This window comes from Rattus norvegicus, chromosome 2, assembly GCF_021556685.1.
Source record: "Rattus norvegicus strain SHRSP/BbbUtx chromosome 2, alternate assembly SHRSP_T2T, whole genome shotgun sequence".
NCBI lineage: Eukaryota > Metazoa > Chordata > Mammalia > Rodentia > Muridae > Rattus > Rattus norvegicus.
This window is the reverse complement of record NC_141535.1, coordinates 83,876,759-83,890,051: the sequence shown is the minus strand read 5'-3', so window position 1 is coordinate 83,890,051 and position 13,293 is coordinate 83,876,759. Positions and strand designations below refer to the sequence as shown.

Sequence of the window (13,293 nt, the reverse complement as noted above, 5' to 3'; positions counted from 1 at the left end):
TGCGCTTTCTCAGTTAATAACCGCTATTGTACTAAAAAGAAAATGAAAAAGAAATCTAAGTGTAAGTGAGGTTAGGGGAAAAGCCATGTCCCCAAAGCCTTAGAGTGCTCACAAAGCCTGGGGGTGCCATTTCCTTCCTGTGGGCCACACGCTTCCTTCTTGACCATCTCCTAGCTGAATTCTATACTCAGTGAGCTGGGAACAGAGCCCCTAATGTATCCAGTAAAGAAAATCTCTAGGTAAGCACACACATAGTACATGAGCAGAACTTAGGAAACCCAGGCACGTGAGGGGCAAGGCTTGGCCGGCTAAGGCAGAACATGGAAAACCTAGAGAACTCAGATGTTCTGGGAAAAGAAACTTCACTGCACATAGTTAAATCCTATGAGTATGTTTGTGGGTATAGACATATTTGAATAAATTCTGAAATTAAATAGTGGGAAAGGGGCAGGAACAATATTCACAGTTGCAACCTACATGGCTTTAGAGACTGACCTCACCAAATTGATGAGAGAAGGAAGGACAGATAGACAGACAGACACACATGTAGAGAAGCTGGGATTCGACAGGCCAGGTACTCTGTTGGGGGTGCACCAGCATCCTGCAGACTCATGTATTGTATTTATTGCATTTATTGTATCTAGTATATACCCCTGAGCAGGGAGATGGGCTTATTATTATCAATCGGCAGAGCAAAAGTTCACCGTATACCAGCCCAGCTCCAGTGTAATGAAGAGACAGTTTCTCAGATGTGGGGGACCCTCGATGATGAACACTGGAAACTCACGCTCCAAGGGCAAGACGACTCTTCACACGCCCCGGCACCTGGCACTCTCTGCATGTGTGCTCTCCTCTTCAGTATTTCTCTAGGGACAGATGGAGTCTGGAGAAGTAAAAAGTGAGGAAAGCAAGGGAAAGCCCAGTTTTCTCTGGCTCAGCCCCAGATTTTCTTAAGTGACCCCAGCCACCAGATTACCTCAGGATAAGGTTTAGAAAGAGCTAAACATTAATTCTTGTCCTCCCCCACCCCCAGGGCGCATCACGTTTCCGCTTAGTCTTGGCTTCATCAGGTTGTACGTAGACCCCAGAGTCTGCGATATAGACACACCAGGAGACAGAAGGCTGTCTGTCCGTGTTTAGATGCTGCAGTTGGAGCCTAGCCTGCTTCAGAGAAGGAAACATAAGGTATTGACTGCCTGGATAAAGACACAGAGAAAGGGAAGTTACAGCTCCTAGGGACCTGGGTCAATCTCGGGGATTTATCTCTGTTCTAGTCATCTTCCCTGGTTTAGTGACGTTCAAAGGAAAAAGTGACCTTAAAGATCAGCTGATTCAATCCTGTCATTTACAGTTGAAGACTGCATCTCTGGGGGCTGATGCCTGCTCCACAGCCGATCCAGGCTGGGCTCCTGATTTGCACAATTCTTTTTCATTGTGTTTCCCACAGGCCATATCTCAAGATAAAAGCTGTGGATGGTCTTTCCTGCCAGGGCTCTGTAGAAGGGCTATGTTGGCAGATATGAAGAACTGGAGAGCAAGGCATTGGGAAGCTGTGAGGACCTTTGATTCTACAGACCCTGTCAGTTGTGCTTTAACTGCATCTTTCAAAGAATCCACCCAGGATCCCTCGTATAACTCCTGAAGCTTTCTGTGGCCCTATCTGTAAATACCTAAGTCCTCAGTGACTTAACCTTTGTCTAAAATGTGAGTGACTTGGAATAATTTTTAAAAATTAACTGATTTTGGTCAAGCAACTGTACTTTGCCATCTTTCTCACCAGTCCCAGCACCCCTGCCAGGCTCTTCAAGTTCAGACAGAATCTACTGCTTTTGAGATTTTTTTGCTCCTTGTCTCCCATGCCTGCTGAACACCAGATTCTCGGGAGGAGTGGAGATCTGATTGCTGCAGCACGATGGAGACCTATGCTTTAGTCCATGCAATCTTTGTCCATGATGGACATGTCTGTAACGAGACCATCAAGTTGGGGGTTTATATCACCATGGTTTTGTTACGGGATCTGAAGCTGTGGGCTTAAGCTGTGTCCAAGCCCCTTCATCTAAAAGTGAAAATAGCTCACCTAGAACTGTTTAACTCACAGTGGTGTGAAAATGAAGTGTAGGTATCAACACACACTTACAGGTATGAAAATGTTTGGCGAACGTTAGTTACAATAGAGTTGGACCTTACGTGTGTGCAAAAATTCCTGCTAGATTCAACAGACTTTATTTTTTTAAGTTAAAAGTACTTTTTTAAAGAACTGAGAGAGAGAGAGAGAGAGAGAGAGAGAGAGAGAGAGAGAGAGAGAGAGAGAGAGAGAGAGAAGAGTCATGTAATTTTGGACAAATGAAAATGGATCTATTTTAGAATTCTCTCGTCTGTCCCCTGGGTTGTGCAGCATATTGCTCTATGTTCCCAGAGTGCTGTTGGCTGCTGAGGGAGTGCACAGGGGCATGGGGCTGATGGCCAGTTCAAAGCTGCTGATCTCTCCTTCAGAGAGCTCCAGGTATGAGAGGTTGTGTTGGCCACCTCCGGTATACGTACTTCTAGACCATGGGTCCCACATACCCAAACACTTCTATGCTATGTGGGAATTCCAGGATTCAGAGCTGACTGAACCCTCACATGTGAAATGTCCCCAAAGACCTATGGGTTAAAGGCTTGGCGTTCCTCTTGGTGCCATTCAAAGGCGGTAGAAACCGTCAGTGTCAAGCAGCAGTTGAAGCCAGGACTGTGTGGGTTTAATGCTCAGGACTTGGGATGTTTGGAGAGGCAGCATGAGCAACACTCATCATCAAGAGGCCACTGCAGGGGGAGATACCATGACCATGAAGTGGTTTTCCCAGGGTGAGGCTCACCCATTGCTTTTGGGGTGTGCTGATCCCTGTGATTTCCCCAAATGCAAGGAAACTCGACTGCATAATTTGTGGCAGTAGGGAAGCTGTGTCCAAGTGCTCCCCTGGTCCTTCCTGTAATCAAAAGTAGTTATTTTTTCTTTCATCCTAAGAGTTTCTACATAATTTTTTAACCCTAACTTTAAGATGGGAAACTCTTATGGTTTCCTGTCCCGAGGACCTTACACTCTTAGCATCGAGAGAGAAAACAGTGGGTGGAAAGGAGAATTTGAGTTTAACTCAAGTCTTGAGCATTTTTCTTTTTTTCCCTTCCAACCTCTTGGCCAAGCGGCCAGATGTTCCTTCCTTCCTTCCTTCCTTCCTTCCTTCTTCCTTTCTTAAAAAAAGAGGTCAGTGTAGGCCAAGGAGCCCAGGGAATCCGGGGAGCCCAGGGAGGAGGCCGGGGTGCCCAGGGTGCCCAGGAAATAGACCAAGGAGCAGGAGGATGGACCTGGGAAGAAGTGATGCTAAATTCTGCTGCAAGATTGAGATTGGAGAAATTAGTGTGTGTGTGTGTGTGTGTGTGTGTGTGTGTGTGTGTGTGTGTGTGTGTGTGTGTGTGTTTCTGAGGGACTAAGCATGAGTCTTTATTGGCCTCTGCTGTCTGAGGGGGATAAAGTGGGAGGAGTGGGAGGCACCTATACCAGGCTGACCTTGCTTCACCAGCTGGTAGGTGATGCAGAGAGTTCTAGGTAGATCAAATCGTCTCTGCTTTGACCTCCACTCAGTCTTTCTGTTGTACGTGCTCATTGGGCTGCCTACCATCTCAGGCAGTTGGTCCAGGTCCACCATCGTAGGTGAACTTTTGGAAGGTCCACGTCTTCTGTTCCACTTCAGTCATCTTGACAGCTGCTCAGAAAAGGAAGTATTGGCTGTGTCTGCCGTTTTTGTTGTGTTGTTTTCTTTTTGCATCTATTAATAAGCAGAGTGCATTGTCATGGGTGGAGGAGAGAGCGTGGACCTGGTTCAGGACATAGGGTATGTATGTCTGCCAGATTCTAAAAGGTGTTTGGACTTGTCAGGGTTTGAATTGTCTACTCTGAGTCTGTTTTTAAAAAAAAACATCACTGCTTTTCCAGTTTCCCTTTCCCTATTTTTACCCCAGGTGTCTTTCTACCCCTGAACGTTCCGCTATGTCATACTATGCTGTGTTATGCTATGCTGTACCTACGGTATCTCCAGACCCTTTTTGTGATAATAAGCTAAATCTGACTAACTTTCCCACTGAGTCCAACAATATTTTCGGAGGTTCCTTCATGCTTGAAACTCAGCCCAGGATTCTGAATGGGAAAGAAAAGAAATGAAAGATTTCCTTCCCAGTCATTTGTACCATGTAGAAAAGTCATCTAGGTTATTCAGAAGTGACTCTAGGAAGGAATCTAACCTTTAGATGGTTGATCTTTAGGCATGCACAGGAGAAACGAGGGTTCAACCATCTAACAGGAGCCTTTCCATGACCCTTGATTTGGATGGAGTTATGTCTCAGTAAACCCACCTCAAAATATCACAAGTCACAGGTGTGTTCAATCTACCTACAGAACACCTGCCTTAGTCACACAGGATACCATAGCTAGCTGGCTGTCTCCCTTCATGACTTCAGGGCTGATGGGATGAGACAGCCTGCTGATGGGGTCCAATACTACCAGAAATAGCATCTTACCACACATGTCTAGCGGTGGGGAACATCAAAATTGGACACTTATTTTCTACTGGATAAATACAGCTTTGGAGGCAATCATACTAAGGTTGAAAAATTGTAACTTTAGCTTTCACAAGTCAGGGACTCTGTGCGTGCGTGTGTGTGTGTGTGTGTGTGTGTGTGTGTGTGTGTGTGTGTATGTGTCTATCCACTACACATGCACACATTTACTGTTTGAGATAGGATTGCAGTGTGTATCCTAAGATGGTTTCACATTCCCAGTCTTGCTTGGTGTCCGTGGTGCTGGGTTTGCAGACATGTGCTGATGCCCTGCAGGATCTCCCTCTCTCTGTGTCTGTTTTCTCTTCCCCTACTCTCTGCTGCAGACTGATTTTTGTTCACATCCAGAGCTCTCCACTGCTTGATCCTCTCCAGTTTTTCTTTAAGCTCATTTAACCTGTGCACGGGCATGTTAACATTTCCAGACCTATTTTTTCTTCTGGAAGCCCCATTTGTCCCATTGGGAGAGCCTGCCTCCTCCTTCCTGTTTCCTTGAAGTTCCACGGTGCTCACATTTGTTTATGCCTTTGATCATTTTTTTTTGTGGATGGACTTTGCATTTCTACCATGTTTCCCACTCCCCCCCCCCCTTCAAGGTCCTGACTTTGCTTCATGCCCCAGTCTCTCTTTTCCCTCCTTTAGTACTCCCCACGATGACATTGAACCTCGTCTCTCCTTTCTGACATGAGAGCCCATTCGCCCTGTCCGCAGGAGGGGCTGCACAGCTGTCTCTACTGGTAACCACAGGGTTTCACTGCTCTGAGATGTTGGTTGCATTTTGTTGTATTTTGAGGTCCTGGCACTGTTTTGATAGTATACATTTAGACTCTACACCTAAGCTACACACAAAAGCTTTGACTTCTCACTGAAAAACCTTAAAGTTATTTTTTAACCTTAATCCCCAGACAGAGATCAGTGTTGTCAGAGTCAGCTGGAGAAAGTCCCCGCTGCCTTTCATGCTAATTATTAAGGGTCGAGCTCCCAGCTTCAACTTCACTGCCTGCACTGTGCCTTATGACCTCAGAGTTGTAGTTCTGTAAGGCACTTAGAGAACACGTACCCTTTGCCACTCTTTTAGTTTTGCCAGCTAGGTATCCAGAATGAGAATGGAGGAAGGGAGGAGAGAATGGACTCTCCACTTGCTGGCTGTCCTCATTCCTGAGCCATCAACGCAGTCACAGTGCTCAGCTCAGTCACAAGTTCAGGGGCTCTGCTTTCCAGTTTCTTTTCCAGGTTCAGCCTCAGAGAGACAACACCAGATGGTGGCACCCTTTCTTTGAGGTCTGGATCTTATTTGTGTGGGGACCTTTTTAATTATCTCATCCTTTGTCAAGAATACGTATGGAGAGCAATAGCAGCCTAGGGTGGGCAGACCCACATCTTCCCTGGTGCTTGCAACTCTTGAATGTGAGCTGAATGATGAATGTCGGGATACCAGGTCCGAGAAGAGGCTCTAGGCTCTCGCTTCTTTGATCTTGCTTGATCTTGCCTCTTGTTTGTTCACTGTCAGGGACACTGGCTACTCTGCTACAAGATTCTCTGTGTTGAAGCCCAGTGATGAGTGAGGAGCAGAGGGAAGGAAGCCTTGATTAATGTTTGCTGATGGCTTACAGCTGATGAAGAACTAACCCTCCTAATAGCAGTGATCTTGGCAAGGGATCCACATCCACTTGATATCTTAAAGGGAGCCTTAGAAGCCCAGCTAAGCCATGTCAGGATGCAAAACTAAGGAAGCTGTGAGAGCATATGTGATCTTGGCTTTAAGCAACTCTACTTCTGATAACAGAACCATATTTTTTTATGGAGGCAAAAGATCTTTGAACACATTGACCAAGAGTAAAGCTACAAGCTCCAGTTTTCTCTGACCTCTAAAGGCACCAGAATTCATTCTCTCTAAACACAGGCATGTAGGCCTGGCCTCCACCTTTGGGCCTCAGGATCTGGGAGTACTTCTTGGGTACCACGTAACCTATTTAAGTGTCTAGAAGCTTCCGGACATCCCATGCTGTGTGTGTGTGTGTGTGTGTGTGTGTGTGTGTGTGTACATTCATGTTGTACATGTGTGTATGAATATGTGCACATATACATGTACATTCATGTGGTATGTGTGTATATGAGGTGCACATGAATATGTGTACACACCCATGTGAAGATAATGGATCAATTTCTCCATGCTGTCTACCTTGTCTTTTTGAGGCAGGGTCTCTCCTTGGCCTGGAGCTTCTTGGTCCAGTGAGCCCCACAGATTCCTCCTCCCCAGGAACTGTAATTTTATGCCTATGTGTTTGTGGCATGTTAGTGATCGCCAGATCCCTGCTTTTACATGGAGTCTGGGACTATTCTCAGGCCCTTATGCAGTGGTCACTTACCAAGTCATCACCCCCAGCCTTTAGCATAACTTCCGAACTTCTCTTCTAAAATACTCTGCATATTACCCAGGGTTTCTCTGCATTTTAGGAGAAAGTATGTGTCCCCAGCATCTTGTTCTCCCCCCACGGTCAGATATCAAAGGCAAGCAGTAGGCTCTGGCTGTTCCTATACAGGGTAATTAAGCATCAAGAAGTCTCTGTATTTCAATTCCCAATATTGAAACAGATTGATCTTTACCAGTTGTTAAAAGGTAATCTCCAGTTCCTAATATAAATGGTCTCCCAGGATGAATGCCATTCGGGCAATCTGGTGGATTAATTGCTTCCTCCCTGATGACTTATGACTTGGAGCAGATAGGAAAGTAGGATATCAAAACAAACACTCGAAGCACAAAGATAAAAAACGTTAATAATTAGTAACAGCTAGAAGCAAAATTAATTCACAGTGGGCCCATAATGCCAGCTATTTAATGCAAATTAACAAATGGCATTTTAATGTAAAGGACATGAACGCTAATATTCTAATTTTCTGAGTAAGATCAATAACTCAACAAACAATAATGTGCTCTAAAAAGGAACTTAGAACCAGAGCAATAACTTTACTTTAGAGATAAGCGAAATGCCACACGAGTTTATATTTGCGGTTCCAAAATTAGACTAAATTAGAATTAGGTGCCACAGCCTTGGAAGGAGGGCCTCGTAAAGAAGGAAAGAGCGAGTAATGCTGATCGCAAAGTGATGAAACTGGTCGCATAACGCTGGATAATGAGGCAATCTCTCACTTCTCTGAAGGATTAGCAAGGGCAATTCTGAATTAAAATGGTGTTGTCTCGAAGCCTGGGCATCTCATGTCTTAAATACAAGTTTCAGGAATGAATGATGAGACAGCATTCCCATTTCTTGTGTTGGGTTCCTTGGGATGAAACTTCAAGTTCAAAAACACACCCTGACATTTAGACCAGAAGCTCTTTGTGACCACAAATGACCTGGTTTATTTTTGTCTGATTTGTACAAAAGACAAAATAAAACCCCTCAAATTGGATACCTTCTGTGGCCTGGCTCCTCGTAGTCAAAAAATATACTTTCCTAGTTTATGCTATTTCTTCCTTAAAACAAGCCTTCATGGTAGGTGTTCTTAGTCGTAGAGTGAGAGAGTTGAAACGTTAGGGTTTGCACAGGGTAATGCGATTTGCAGCTTCACGATATTCCTGGACTTCAGTAGTGGCCTTCGGTGCTTGGGGAACTGATGTTGCCTGTACTCCTTTCCTGAAATGCTGTAGCCCCTCCACCCGTGTGTGCATGCACGCGCACGCGAGTGCGTGCGTGTTGTGGCCTGTAAGCCAAATGAGTATCCTTTATGAATTCTGTAATTTACAAAAGGTGTTCCTTCTCTGTCTGTTCTAAAGTGTGTTTATAGTCGTTCATCTATTTTGGAGACAGGGTCTCCTGGGCACAAGCCATCTTTCCACCACAATTTCCTGAGTACTTGGCATGACCATGTCCTCACTGTCGTGGGCTCTCAATTTGAATTGTGATGTAAGGTCCAAATGTGAGCCATGAGTACCTTCTGTACCAAGTTCTCCGCCCTCACCCTCAGAGTCATTCCAGGCTCTCTTCTATGACTATGAAGGAAATGCTGAAATGCACTCTTCATGGAAAAGAATGCACACCAGAAATATGCAAGGAAGGAGCATGCCCAGGTGCCCTCAGCCTTGAACAAGGAATGGAAAGTGAGCAGCCTTCCAGAAACCCGTGTTATTCCCTGCAGGTTACCACTCTCTCCAAAGGTAAACTTTGTTCTGAGCAGTGTATAGTTTTATATAAATGAAATCTGATTTAACATGAGGTTAATAGGAGTCATTTTCATTGTTATATTCATCCAGCACACTAATAATTAGTGGTTCTCCCCTAAGTCCCATTACATGTCTAGTCCCAGGTTCCTGACTTCATTAACAGTATCAGGTATGGGTTCCATCCCATGAGTAGACCTTAAATCCAAGCAAAAAGTGGTTGGTTATTCCTAGACTATTTGTGCCACTATTGTATCAGCATATCTTGTAGGCAGGTCAACACTCATGGCTAGCAGATTTCATAGCTGGTTGAGTCTGATTACTGCTCTTTTCCTCTGGTGAAGTGCATATAGCGCCTTCTAGCACTGTGAACACTAGCCTGTAGGGGGTGAAACTGTTGGCCAGACACCAGCTTGATTTCTCCGCATTCAATGATACAAGTAAGCCTTGATCAGCAATAAGGCCTTATTATTAAGTTGTGGAGGGTAACCAATAATGTTTATTGGCGGCTGTGGAACCCCTTTGTCCAACTCTTCAAAGATACATAACTCATTCCTGGTATTGAGTGTTTTACTTGTGTTATAGCATATAATGTACAGTTTCGGTATGGTCTCCTCCATTGTATGGTGATTCCTCTTATTATGTACACACACACACACACACACACACACACACAGAAGATTATACAATGGTAGGTTTCCAAAAAGCTTTTCAAAACCCCGGTAGTGTTAATTGTTCCTCCCCATGCTCACTCGGTTACTCTGCCCCTCCATCCCACTCCCCCATGTAATCCTCCTATTTTTATTTTCTCTTTATCCTTTTATAGCACTATATTGTATTTCCCCTTCTTTGCTAGATATCTTTTCCCCACAGTCCCTTACCAGCTACCTAACCTCTGTGGATATTCTAAATAAAACAAAAGCATGAAATCTAACATCAGTACATGAGAGAAAGCATGCAATGTTTGTCTTTCTGAGTCTTGGTTATATCATTCAGGATGATAGTTTCCAGTTCCATTCGTTGACCTAAACATTCAATAATTTTATTTAAAAGAAGCTGAATAACATACTACTGTATAAATGAACCAGATCTTCATTATTCACCAGTTAACGGGCATCTAACTTGTTTTCATTTTCTGGCTATTATGGGTAGAGCAGCAACAAACATGGAGGAATATCTCTCTAGTAGGGTGTAGAGTCTTTTGGCTGTATTCCTGAGAGTTGGGATAGTTGACATTATGATGGCTTGATTTTCAGCACCTTGAGCAACCTTCACCCTGATTTCCATAGTGCACAGGTTTGCACTACACCAGTAATGAAAAAGTGTTCTCCTTTCTCCACACTCTTCCCAGCTTCTACCCGCACTGGTTTTATTAATCTTGGCTATTCTGACTGGGGAAAGATGAGATTTCAAAGTAGTTTTAATTTGCATTTCCCTGGTGGCTACAAATGGTGGATATTTCTTTAAGTGTGCCTTAGGCATCTGTGTTTCATCCTTTGAGAGCTCTCTACTTAGTGCTGTACCCCACATTAAAATTTCGTTATTTTCTTGATGTTGGGCATTTTTAGTTTGTGTGTGTGAGTGTGTGTGTGTGTGTGTGTGTGTGTGTGTGTGTGTGTGTGTGTACTCTAGATACCAACTCTCTCTGATGTATGGTTGGTAAAGATGTTTCCCCATTCTGTTTGCCACTCTTTACTTAAATGGATGTTGGGATGTTGTCCTTTGCTGTGAAACTTTTAAGCTTCACAAGGTCCCATTAATTGTTGATCCATTAATTGTTGATCTTAATGCCTGTACTACTCCTCTTCAGTGTGCTTTCCTTCTTCCTCTTTTTTGTAGGTTGATGTCGTTATGCAGGTGAAGGCAAACACAAGATAAAATGAGGCCTGTCATTGGACAAGAAGGAAGGGAGGTGGGAACAAAGGTTTTAGAAGGAAAGGGAGAAGCAGAAGAGAAGGGAGAAGCAACATGCAGGCAGATGTAAACGATCCACTGCATCTCTACATAAATATGTTATGACTATTTCTTAAGGGCTGAATGTCTATAGGTCAATTTATCTTATCTAGGTGGGTGGTTTATATCGTTATTAATTGGTTGTGAGTTTATTGTGTGGATGTATTGTGGATTGAGAATTTAACATATAAATCTGATTATTGGGTTGCAGTTTGTTGAGTCTTGATTTTACTAGGTGGGTAGCTGGAACCAGAGAGTTCATGGCTAGCAGATACAAACCAGAGATAAATTATGGTGAGTTCCATATGGCCCCATGGGTTTTAGAACTAACTCTAGGGACCAGTGTGATAAGGTGCCATGCTGGAATAGCTCGTGGATTGCCTGGACTGACTGAGAGTACTTGGGGGCAGCATGGAGTCACTGAGATAAAGATATCTCACAGTGCCATGTGGCTCTATGGGTGCTGGCACTAGTTGGGGATAAAAATGGTAACTTTTAAAAAATATTTACTGCAACACTTCTTTTTCCTCCTCCTCCTCTTCCTCCTCCTCCTCCTCCTCCTCCTCCTCCTCCTCCTCTTCCTCTTCCTTTTGTTAGAGCTTTCAGGTGTACTTTAAATTTCTTGATGGAGACACTTAGTGCTGTGAACTTTCCTCTTAGCACTACTTTCATTATGTCCCAGAAATTCCAGTATGTTGTGCCTTCATTTTCATTAATCCAGTCTGATTTGTGTTCTATAAGCTTCATGTATGTTTATAAGCATCTCTCTCTCTCTTTTTTAGATTAGGAAAGTTTTCTTCTATGATTTTGTTGAATATATTTTCTGGGTCTTGAAGCTAGGAGTCTTCACCTTCTTCTATTTCTATTATTCTTAGGTTAGGTCTTTCTATGATATCCCAGATTCCCTGAATGTTTAGTTCCAGGACCTTTTAGGATTTAACATTTTCTTTGACTGATGCATCATTTTCTCCAATCATATCTTCTACACCTTAGATTATTTCTTCCAACTCCTGTATTCTGTTGGTGATGTTTCTGTTCTCTTCCCTAGATTTTTCATCTCCAGGATTCCCTCGGTTTGTGTTTTCTTTATTGCTTCTATTTCCACTTTCAGGTACTGCACAGTTTAATTTTACTTCCTTCAGCTGTTTAATTGTATTTTCCTGTATACCTTTAAGGGATTTATTTGTTTCCTCTTTAAAGACATCTACTTGTTTGATTTTATTTTCCTGAATTTCTTTAATGGATTTATTAATTTCTTCTTTAAAGGTCTCAATCATCTTTATAAGATTGTATTTAAGGTCATCCTCTTGTGCTTCAGTTGTGTTAGGACATCTATGGCTTGCTGTCGTGGGGTAGTTGTGATTGGAAGTTTTCTTATTGCCCTGATTTTTGTTGACTGTGTTCTTTTGAGGACTTTTAGCCATCTGAATAGCTTTGGTTCCTGGATGTTCCTGTTTATATTGGCTTGTTTTGTGTGTCAACTTACACAAGCTGGAGTTATCACGAAGAAAGGAGCTTCCCTTGATAAAATGCCTCCATGAGATCTGAAAGGCATTTTCTCAACTAGAGATCAAGAGGGGAGGACTCAGCCCTTTGTTGGTGGTGCCATCCCTGGGCTGGTAGTCTTTGGTTCTATAAGAAAGCAAGCTGAGCAAGCCAGGGTAAGCAAGGCAGTAAGTAACATCCCTCCGTGGCCTCTGCATCAGCTCCTGCTTCCTGACCTGCTTGAGTTCCAGTCCTGACTTCCTTTGGTGATGAACAGCAATGTGAAGTGTAAGCTGAATAAAACCTTTCCTCCCCAACTTGCTTCCTGGTCATTATGTTTTGTGTAGGAAGAGAAACTCTGATAAAGACACCGTTGTAGTAGATATTGGGATGGAGGTTAACCTTGATAGTTCTGGTGTGGTGGGCCTCCGATGGGTTAGGCTGTATGGTTCCAGTTCAGCAGGTCTGTATGGTTTAGATCCACAGGTCTGGTGAAGGTGGGTAGAGAGGTGTATGTGTGGGGGGAGAATGAGATCTAGAGTGTATAGCAGACTGCTCGGGGTAGCTTGGGGTGCCCCTGAGAGACCAAATCTTTTGAGTTCAGACATCTTAGAGAACCTGACCTAAAGTTGAACTCAAGTAAACTAACAGGCTGGTACCTAGTACGTTTCCAGGCTACTCCCAACAAAACCTGAGTCCAGCACCAGTTTCCAGGTTATTCGCCAACAAATCTGCATCCTCCTGTTACAAGCTTACCCCTGACACTTCATTTCCTAACAACCACCAATCAGGAAGAAAACAGAAGGTAAGCTTATGGTTTGGCTCCCAGCACCAGTCAATTATGTTAAAGGCCATAATGGCTCCCAATCAAATGTGTACCAGGCTAGATACCCCTTTCTTGCTTCTATAAATGCTTGCCTGAAACTAGGCTCAGGGCTCCACTTTCCTGCTATGTCAGGGTTTGTGGGAAGCCCAAACTTGAGCTTGAATAAAGAGACCCTAATGCTATTGCATTGCAGCTCCTTGGTTGTCTTTTGGGGTTCACAAATATTTCCTGGTACAACGCTCCAAGAGGACTCAGAGAGCAGGGGAGATTGCTGGGGGAA

The 13,293-nt window shown here is 43.7% G+C and overlaps 1 non-coding gene across 1 annotated transcript; it reads left to right on the top strand.

Moving 5' to 3' along the window:
- The first annotated feature begins 2,799 nt into the window (after positions 1–2,799).
- Rnu1-80 (RNA, U1 small nuclear 80) lies at positions 2,800–2,958 on the top strand. The gene has a single exon (XR_015679182.1). It is a non-coding gene; the product is annotated as a U1 spliceosomal RNA (small nuclear RNA).
- The last annotated feature ends 10,335 nt before the right edge of the window (positions 2,959–13,293 follow it).